The 11454-nt window shown below is 35.6% G+C and overlaps 1 pseudogene; it reads right to left on the bottom strand.

The window, feature by feature from the left end:
- Window positions 1-751: 751 nt before the first annotated feature.
- LOC123212341 lies at window positions 752-10818 on the bottom strand (annotated as a pseudogene).
- Between the last annotated feature and the right edge of the window lie 636 nt (window positions 10819-11454).

Here is an 11454-nt window from a genome sequence, read left to right as displayed (position 1 = left end):
TCTGACTTTAGCAAGAAAGAGTTACGTCCATAAACAAGTGCATTTCTTCGCTAATGTGACATGGGGTCAATGAGAAGCTTCAAAAACTTTTAAGAAAAAGGGATTTGTATCAGATAGAGGGGCTCTTTCTAGATGATGGTGAAGAAAGGCGGGGTCTACTGTTTACTCCTGGACTTGTCCCTGAAACATGGTCCACTTTTACAAGTTATCAATATCATTTTTAAGCTTTAATAATTCACTGAAGATCTGCTTGTTAAAATCTGAGTTCTTTTTCCTTCAAAATTCCGGCACTTGTACGGAAGTCACACCGTCCTATCTCACTTATTTTTGCATCAAATTTGTGATCATGTTTTAAATGTTGGCTTGGCCTCGGACTACTTTGTTGAGTTCGAGCTTTAATGAGATTGCATATATTCTTTACAAACAGAAAAACGCCCACATCCACATAAAATTTGTCAAAAGTTTACCAGATTTTAATTACTTATTGAGTATCATACATATCTACATCCACAATGATTTCCCAATTTAAAGCGCCCGATACAATGTGTAGTCAACTACGGCTGATATTAAGTTGGGTTCTGATGGAGTCTCAGACCCTAGGCTGGTCCATGTAGTTTTCATAAACCAACCATTAGACTGCTGATAACAATAATAATTAGTGAAAAAGACTTTTGTATGCATTGGCTAAAGGCAAAATGCGACTGATTACATTGCAAAACATATGCCACCTGTGATTTGAAACTTGCAGATTTCCTCCCTTTTTTTTTTTCCCTGAATTGAGAATCCGTATGTGCGGTAAATTAAATTAATCATGTACACATTTCCGAGGCATCAATAAGCAAAAAGGGGGCTCCTGGCGTTGCCTGAACCATGGCTTTGATCAAATCATATACAAATATATTACAACCACCAGTGGGGAAGCTTTAGAAATTGGTATGCCACTGCAGCTCCAGTCAAATGAAGCGGCACAAGGATTCCCAGCTTGGGCCTTCTATTTGCAATCTATCGACAGAACATTAACATGATCAGATAACTTAGAAGCAAGAAAAAGACCTTCAGCATTATAAACTAGAGATAATTGGCTGGTATCTCACCAGCAGCAGTCCCACAGCAAAGGCTTCGGTCGTCAATGTGCTCAACATCAAGACCAATAAACCAAGATCCCAAAGACACATCTTCATTTACGTATATATGGAGTATACGCCCAAATAGTCAAGTCATAAATAATTATTAATAAAAGAGAAAATATAACCAAGTCATAGAGAATACACCAAGAATTTACAAAGACATTTTCAACACATATCTATAAAGTATGTGCCTAGAGAATAAGGTCATTAAGAATTAATGGTAAGTCCAGTAATAATAACAGAATGATGCTAACCGATTTACAGAAATAGGTGGTCAAATCTTTAGAGATTGCATATATTTGTCCTCTTGCATGCCTAGAATACTTATTTCCCTCCTCACCAAATTCTCAATATTCTGGCTCATGGTACTTGACCCCTCACCAAATCATACCCAAATGTCTATTAGATATGTAATGACCAGAAAGAATTCATAAAATTGAAATTTTGACTCCTTACTTTTGTGCCAGGACAGGTCCAGATTTCATAGAGCCAATATAAACAGAGGACTTTGCTGTATGGCGTGCCAATGTAGAACCAACCATACCTGTTAAATGTTCAAATTAATTCGCTGACCATGAAACCAAACTATTCATGCTGTTTTCCATGTAGAGAAGAAGATTTCAATAAAAGCAGATACACTAACCAAGATTCACATGCATATCATCATCAACTTTTATGAAGAAGTCAGCATCCCGCTTAGCAACAGCTGTTGAAAAATATATTTGGGTTTTTGAAGAGAGTTCATAATTACCTTCTATATGCTCTGCAGCAAAAATTATAATAATACAGCACAAGTTTTACGACTGAATCATAATTTGGTCTTACCACATTGAAAATGCACAAAAATTGAAATATCAATCTGACAAAGTTTCCTGTTTTAGATTTTCCATCAATAAATATCATTTAAATTTGTATTCTAATAGTAACTTGCTCCTTTAACAAATTTAAAATGCTTTTTTCCCCTTTGGATGATGAAAAGATTGTTGTGATCATTTATTGAAACAAGAATTAGCAATCCAGAAGTTTCTTCATGTTCTTAGAGGATCAGGTTAAGATGGTGAGGTGTCAAATTTAATCATTTTTAATGACCTTTATTGTGTATACTATATAGCCTGTCTTGTGAATAGACATAAGGCTCAATCAGGCACCAAGAATCTAGAGAGTAAACATACCAGTCGTAGGAAATCCTTATGCTGCTCATCCTCTGCATCAGTAGCATGATCCAAAACACCACCTGGGGTTGCACTGACGACCACAGAAATTAACTATAACAGTTCATCCATGCTATCATATGAAATAAGCTAATTTCAGTCGTAGCAAATCAACCTGTGTCCAATAACAAACTGCACTATTATTCCCTTCTCTTTCTCCAACTTCTTTAATTGCTCTCCTAACAAAAATAGCCAATAAAGACTGCATTTAGTATCTGTTAGAGCTCGAGTATATGTGAAGAAAAAGAGAGGAGGAAGAAAGGCAAACTCAAAGTTACAAACTTAGAAGCTGACAAACGGCATCAGCAATAATAATACTGGTGAGCAAATAATGGGAGCAGAAGGTGGCAACAGTGCTAATAATACTGGTGAGCTGTTTTTGGGAGCTCCAGATGGCAGCATTCCAGAAGCGGCAAGGGCAGCAAACATGCAACAAAAGTATAGGGATATGCTGGGAAAGAAAGGAACTATGGAAATACTGAGGGCTGAGTTGGCATGTAAGGATTGGGGGAGCAGCAGCAAGGAATCAAGAAATAGGGACTTGGAGAGTATGGAGGGCAGTTTTTTGAGAAGAGAAGAAAGGAACGGGGGAGAGACCCAGCCTCTGGGAAGATGGTGAAGTGTTGAGTAATTTGTATTTCTTTGAGTTACTTTGAATTACTTTGTAGTCATTTTTGGTTCTCGATTATGTAGAACGTACTGGGGAATTGTCTTTGTTAAACTTTGAGATTGTCATTTTGATTTGGTGCATTGTGGAAAAAATGGAAGTGTAATGTCATTCTGTTATATTCCTTAGCATACTGCTATTACAACTGAAATTATTTCCTCTTTCTCTGTTATTTACAACAACTACTGTTACATTGAAAACGTAGAAACCAATACAAACACTCGAACGCGTATCAGCTCCCACTTGAAATTCCGTCCTCGCCGCATCAATAAAATAGGAGGAATCTGTTGGAATAAAGTAATGAAATATGGGTTGATGAAGAGAATTCAGAATAAAGATAGTATCACAGAAATTTTATCATATAATTTGTAGGCAAGAAAAATGAACTAAGAACAAGATACTAAACAAAATGTGGCTTCCATTCACTATTCAATCTATCAACAAGACACGCATATATATAGGTAAACAAATGAGAAAAAAATGCCACATTATGACTTAGTGGCTATTAACTACACCCACTAACAACACTATTAAATTAAATATTAAAATAAATTCAATCCACTAACTACACCCATTAAGCTAAAGACTAGGATAAAATTAATCCACTAACAATACCCATTAGACTAAATATTAGGACACATTTAACTAACCCAAGCCACAAATAAAAATTAACTTTGCATCAATTTTTAACATCTTCCCTTGATGCAAAGTCAGCAACTCCAAGTGATGATTGAAACTTCACAAATTTGGAGTAACCAAGTCCCTTAGTAAAGCCATCAGCGACTTGATCATTTGTTGAGCAGTACTTCATCACAATCAACCCTTCTACCACGACATCTCGAATAAAATGATGACGAAGCTCGATGTGTTTTGTTCTTCCGTGAAACACTGGGTTCTTAGTAATTGAGATTGTTGCTTTGTTATCACAAAAAATCTCTGTAGCCTTTGCTTGAGCTTGGTGTAAATCTTCCATAATCCTCCGCATCCAAATTGCTTGACAAGCAGCTGAGGTTGCAGCAATATACTCAGCTTCTGAAGATGATAATGCTGTGCTTGTTTGCTTCTTTGAGCTCCATGACACAGCTCCTGAGCCAAAATTGAAAATAAAGCCACTTGTACTCTTTCTGTCATCTACAAAACCTGCCCAATCACTGTCAGTGAAACCAGATAGTTTAAAGTTAGGAACTGGTTTGTACCAAATTCCAAAATTGCTTGTAGCTCGAATGTAGCGAAGAATTCGCTTTGCTGCCCCAAGGTGATGTAAGGAGGAATTATGCATAAACCTTGAGACTAAACTGACTGGGAACATGATATCTGGACGGGTATGAGTTAAATACATCAACCCTCCAACCAAACTTCTGAAATACTTCTCATTGGCCCTTGAGGTTTCATCATCCATTGTTAACTTCTCATTTGTGTTCATGGGAGTAGAGAACATCTTACAATTCTGCATATTAAACTACTTTAACAAATCTAAAACATATTTTTCTTGTGAAACAAAAATACCATAATCAGTTTGACAAATTTGCAACCCAAGAAAATAATGCAATAACCCCAAGTCTGACATTTCAAATTCATTAGTCATGCTCTTCTTGAATTCCTTAATAAGAATTTCAGAAAAACTAGAGTAAATAATGTCATCCACATAAACACAAACAATGAGAATATCATCTCCTTTTCCCTTCACATACAAAGTGGGTTCGCTGCTACTACGATAAAAACCATTGTCATTCAAATAAGAATCAAGTCTACCATACCATGCTCGTGGTGCTTGCTTGAGTCCATAAAGGGCCTTCTTGAGCTTGTACACTTTATCTTCTTTTCCTTCAACAAAAAAACCTTGTGGCTGCTCAACATAAACATCTTCAGCCAAGTAACCATTCAAAAAAGCAGATTTCACATCAAATTGGAATACATTCCACTTCATATGAGCTGCCAATGCTAATATCAATCTTACAGTCTCAAATCTAGCAACAGGAGAGAAGGTTTCAAAGAAATCTTTACCATACTTTTGCACATATCCTTTAGCCACCAACCTTGCCTTATATTTTTGCACACTTTCATCTGCATGATACTTCACTTTGTAGATCCATTTCACACCAATTGCTTCTTTTCCCTTTGGCATATCAACTAGCTCCCAAGTGTTATTTTTTTCAATGGAAGTCATTTCCTCCTTCATAGCTATCTCCCAATCATCTTTTCCACATGCTTCTTCAAAACTCATGGGTTCTGTCACTAAAAGAGCAAATGTATTAGAGTCATAAACATTTTCCCAAGGTTTTACCTTTCTTGGAAGAACTTCAGACATGCTTCTAGTAGTCATTCTTGATGACTGAGGAGTTAGAGAAGCTTGCGATAACACCCTTGGAGAATTAGATGTAGGAGAATCTTCTTGTGTCACTTCATTCTCATTGTCTTATAACCCTTTTGACTCATTTTCTTTGCATGAAAGATGCTAGATTTTTTCTGCATTCCACTCCCAAAAACTATTCTCATAAAAAATAACATCTCTTCGAATGATTAGTTTTTTAGTAATAGGATTATACAACCTATATCCTTTTGTCTCATCACTATACCCAACAAAAATGCACTTCTCACTCTTCTTATCCATCTTCGTTCGATCATTAGTAGCTAGCATGGCATAAGCAATACACCCAAAAATCTTCAAAGCACTTACATTGGGTTTGCGGTTCCACCACGCTTCATAAGGAGTTGTATTATGCACTGCTTTTGTTGGTGAGATATTGAGAAGATAAACTGATGTAGCAACTGCTTCAGCCCAAAAATCATTTGAAAGCTTTTTCTCACTCAACATACTCCTTGCCATCTCCACTACCGTTCGATTCTTCCTTTCAACAACTCCATTTTGCTCTGGTGTTCTTCTCACAGTTAACTGCCTCTTGATCCCATTTTGCTTGCAGAATAATGTAAACTCATCAGATAAAAATTCTCCTCCCCTATCGGTTCGAAGAATTTTTAATTGATGACCAGATTCTTTTTCTACGAAGGCTTTAAATTCCTGAAACTTCGCCAACGCTTCTGATTTCTGAACAAGAAAAAACACCCAACTCATCCGAGTAAAATCATCAGTAAATAACAAAAAATATCTACTCTTGTTCAAGGATGGGGTGTTCATTGGCCCACAAATATCTGCATGCACCAACTCTAAAGGTTCTTTCGCTCTCCATGCTTTCCCAATTGGAAATGATTGTCTATGTTGTTTTCCATAAATACAACCTTCACAAACTTCATTAGTAAAAGAAATAGAAGGCAACCCATGAACCATATTTTTCTGACTCAATAGCTTCAACCCATTAAAATGCAAATGCCCATATCTCAAATGCCAGAACCATGAGTCATTTTTAATACTAGCAACAAGTGCGCAATCATCCAAACATGAAATTTCAAGAGGGAACATTTTATTTTCAGCCATAGGAATTTTAACAAAAAAAGCATCAGATTTTTTGCTCTTGATTTCACATACACCATTGTGAAACAAAATTGAATATCCCTTCTAAACCAACTGCCCCACACTAAGTAAATTATGTGCCAAGCTAGGAATGTAATAAACATCATGAATCAACCTTTCGATACCTGACTTGGTTTTCACTGTTACTGTTCCTTTGCCTTCAATTTGCACTTGCTTGTCATTTCCGAGGCGAACTTGCAACTTCACCGATTCATCAATATTTTGAAAAAGGCTTTTAATTCCTGTCATGTGGTTACTACATCCACTATCTAGAAACCAAAGATCACAGTTAATCTCCTTTGGATTCATACAAGTAAAAAACAGGTTACCTTCATCTTCTTTTTCTTCAACAAAATTTGCTTGTTGTTTTGCCTTTCTCCAACAGTTCGCCTCTATGTGCCCCATCTTCTTGCAAAAATAGCACTGCTTACCCTTATAACTTGGCCTCTGATTGCCTTTGTCACCATTTTCAGTTTCTTGGCGACTGAAATATGATCTTCCTCGACTCTACCATTACCTCGATAGCCACTTCTACCTTTTGCTCTGTCTCTGCCAGCAAAATTAGTATCATTGTATTTTTTATCCTTGCCAGAAATCTCTATCTTCGTCTGAAAGGCTTGCTCCATGCTCTTCTCTTCAGACCTGTTCAACCTCTCTTCATGTACTAAGAGTGAACCCATCAGCTCATTAAGAGAATAAGTAGACAAATTTTTTGACTCCTCAATAGCAGCAACAACATGATTAAATTTAGAAGGTAAACTTCTTAAGACTTTTTCTACTATTGTTTGATCTTTAATCTGTTCTCCATAAGTTTTCATTTGATTCACAATGACAGAATGGTGCGTATACATCACAGAAACTCTACCGATATAATCTTGAACTGACTCATTACCTTTCATACACAGATTCTCAAATTCTCTACGAAGAGTTTAGAGTTTCACAATTGTTACCTTATTATCTCCATGAAATTCTTTATACAGAATGGTCCAAGCTTCATTTGCTTTTGTCGCATTAGCAATACGAGGGAAAATTGAGTCTGTCACTGCTTGCTGCAATATAAGCAATGCCTTCGCATTCTTCTTTCGCCATTCTCTCATCTCTACCTCTCTTTCAGGTATACCAGATTCTGTATCCTCATTTTCTACAAGATCCCACAACTCTTGGGCAATGAAAAACGTCTTCATCTTTATGCTCCAAAAAGCATAATTTTCTCCATTGAAGATGGGCACCAATGTTTGAAAAACATTCAGAGTATTCACACCGTTAGACATGATGAATACAAAGCTCTTTACTTGCTTCAGCAATAATCTCGATCACACAATACGCCCACTCTAATCGGAACTTGGCTCTGATATCACAATTGTTGGAATAAAGTAATGAAATATGGGTTGATGAAGAGAATTCAGAATAAAGATAGTATCACCGAAATTTTATCATATAATTTGTAGGCAAGAAAAATGAACTAAGAACAAGATACTAAACAAAATGTGGCTTCCATTCACTATTCAATCTATCAACAAGACACACATATATATAGGTAAACAAATGAGAAAAAAATGCCACATTATGACTTAGTGGCTATTAACTACACCCACTAATAACACCCACTAACAACACTATTAAATTAAATATTAAAATAAATTCAATCCACTAACTACACCCATTAAGCTAAAGACTAGAATAAAATTAATCCACTAACAATACCCATTAGACTAAATATTATGACACATTTAACTAACCCAAGCCACAAATAAAAATTAACTTTGCATCAATTTTTAACAGAATCTCTACTCGGTTGTTGCACCCTTCACTCAGGTGCCTATCAGTATCTAATTTCAGCAACAACTAATGATGGACAAAAGAACAGTAAATATTACTGAGAACAGAGAATAATTCTGCATTAAACCTTTAGGCATCCAAGTTTCTCCAATTGAATCCCTCCTCTTTCTACTGCTGAATGCAGTAATGATTCCCATAACAAAGAAAACCTTCTGGCGTTTCTTCAAATTTTCATTTCCTGATTTCTTAGCTGCTGGAGATCCTTCCTCATTATTGCCTTTACCAGCCCTAGCGGCCGCCAGCTGCATCTCCAACAAAGAAATCATCTTGTCCAATGTCCTCTAATCATCACATGAGTGTATTAAATGAACCATCATAGATTTAATGATAAATTTTATGTAGCCAGCCTCACTTGGGGTTTCAATTCAAAGTTAGTAACGGATAACAAATAAAGTATTGGCAGAAGTAGAAAAGTGATCCAAAATACTTTAATGTAACTAGTCAGCAGGATAATAAGCTTACATGATAACATCACGAGTTTGAGAAACTAGAGAAAGAATGTCCCCTGCCTGGACAGAAGCATCCTGTTGAACATACACAATATTACGAAGACGCATTACTAATAGTCAGTGGAGAATATTATAACAAGGAAATACTAGTACTTGCCTTCTTCTCACAATTAACTGTCGGGTGCAGAACTTCTTATTGGCGCTTCTTTAGAGATGAAGCCTCTTCATCCCTCTTGATTGGATCAGAAACAGCCCAAAATCAATCAAATAGATACGAGTAACTTAGTGGAAGTCCATTTAAAAAGAAAAAAAATAATGCTAGTAAACTAAGATCACAAAAATAGAAAAGGAGTAACCACTGGTGTGTAGTGATGCGTGGAATTAGAATATTAAAAATTTGTTTACTTTTTAATCTACAGTTAAATACTGGGTGTTTAAACAAGCAAATATGAAAAGTCTTGCACAAGTAGGCATTTCTTTGATTTCTTCATAGGAATCATGTAAAATGACTAGTTAACCTATGGGTACTGATTAACTATAATTAGTAATTTACCCAAAAAAAAAAACTATAATTAGTATCAAATGTCACCCCAAGTAGGCATTATCTTCAACCGTTCATCGAAAACAGAACCACTCTGGACATATCATTCATTGTGATTCTATAGCAGAATAGTTCTTTTCTTCCTATAGACTGCATAAAACTTATCTAGTTGTCAGGAAATGGCGTTGTTTGGACTCTAATATGGATTGGCACTCTTTTTTTAAAATAAATTATATTTTTCTATGAAAATACAGAAATCCTTCATCAGGGACATTAGCAGAGCACCCGTTCATCAACTACGGAATCTACTTTCTGAATAATCAATTAAAGTATCATCAATATGACAGGCAAAGATGTTTCTCTGGCGATTCTGATTTTGTAAACATTTTCTCTTAACATGCTTTATTTAGTATCACATGAATTCATCCATCTAACATAGTCACTTATCAAATAAAAATAGCAACCAGTTCTACCATCAACTTGAACAAGGAAGCACTTGCACTGAAATAATAGAATGTCATCTTCAAGTCCATAAAAAAAGTTTAAGTCCAGATTGAACCTGGGAATATGATCAGTAGATGTACACTTATCTCGTATCACATGCATCTTCATGCAAAGTTATATATAATCAGTTAGTTGCCCATTAGCTTATAGACCATCCTAATGGCTATCATTCTAATACCATCAAACAAGATTCACTCTCATTTTCAAGTACATCAGCACGGATTTGAACTTCCCACAATCCAACCAATGCTTCACTATAAGTGAAGCTCCAACCGAGGCAACATCCCCTGCTTAGATCATAAAGTTATAACTACAATATAAACTTAATTTTCTTAGCTAGTGCGGCAAACAATTTCCCGCATTGGATAATCACATACCAAATGAGATTAATCTTTCAGCGTACAAAGCCAGCATCACAAAATCCATGAAATCACACCAAAAGAAAAAATGAATCAACCGCACAGGTTTTGATCCAACTATTCCCACGTTTAACAGTTCATGTTGGCATGATTGAAAGTAACTTAGAATAAAATTATATTAACACAGCACAGCCAAGTCCCAATTATGAACAGGATTTCGAATCCAGAAAGGAAAACTGGGCCAAACTATTAAGAAAGATTGCATTTTGCTCGCGGTTCTGTATCAGACCACCAAAGATTCTCCAGTACATTAAAAAAAAAAAAATACAATATTGAAAAAGAAAAGCAACATGCAGCGAAAAATGAAGCAACAGTTTTGAACGTTTAAAAGCTAATTTAAGAGGTGATCAACAAAAGACAAGATATTGAGCATTGAGGGGAGAGAGAAAGAAAAGAGCCTGTTGATAACAAGAACTCCTAAGAAGAAACTAGCAAAGCAGAGAACAGAAACCCATCTTGTTGAAACTCCATTAGCTATTTTTTGAGGTCTGTTAATACCCATTACAATGCATCAGATAACAAAAGCTTCAACGTTAAGGAAGCTGCCGCTTCTGCCTTTTTTCTCCTCCTCCCCCACCCCCCTTAAAAACTTGACAATTACTAAAAGAGAGCAAAGGAACCCATTAGATTAAGATCAGGGAAAGGGAACGCATTAAGAACATCAACGAAATAATGCCTGAAACAGACTTCATATATATATATATATATATATATATATATATATATATATATATATATATATATATATATATATATATATGTATGTATGTATGTATGTATGTATGTATATATGGAGATGGATTTGCTTTCTCAATCAAAATCTACCCAGGAAATGGCCTTCTGTTATTATGTTTTCTACTTCAGGTTTTCTGACAGACATAATCTGAAAATGATGTAAAGGCCAAGGGATTATTTTCCACCTAAAGTATGTTCTAATCTCAAGTTCTCGTTTTTTAATTTCATTTATTTACTTATAGATGGTTAAAATTAACAGAACCCTAACCCTTTAAAATTTTATTTATTTTTTTCCCCCTAAACCTTAAAAACTAACTATTTTCTCGATAAACCAAGTTTTAATGATGACATTCTCTCCTTAGGGTTTAATTTTCAAACCTCGACGTCAAATCCAACACCATTGTCGTTGATGAAGCTTCCCCGGCGTATCATCATGCTTCGATGATCTCTCTCCCCTTCTCTAGAACGTCAACCAATGTAGAATTAGTTTAGA

The sequence above is a fragment of the Mangifera indica genome, chromosome 3, assembly GCF_011075055.1.
Source record: "Mangifera indica cultivar Alphonso chromosome 3, CATAS_Mindica_2.1, whole genome shotgun sequence".
Classification (NCBI taxonomy): Eukaryota; Viridiplantae; Streptophyta; class Magnoliopsida; order Sapindales; family Anacardiaceae; genus Mangifera; species Mangifera indica.
Note: the sequence above shows the minus strand (reverse complement) of the source record. Positions and strands in the feature narration are given on the sequence as shown.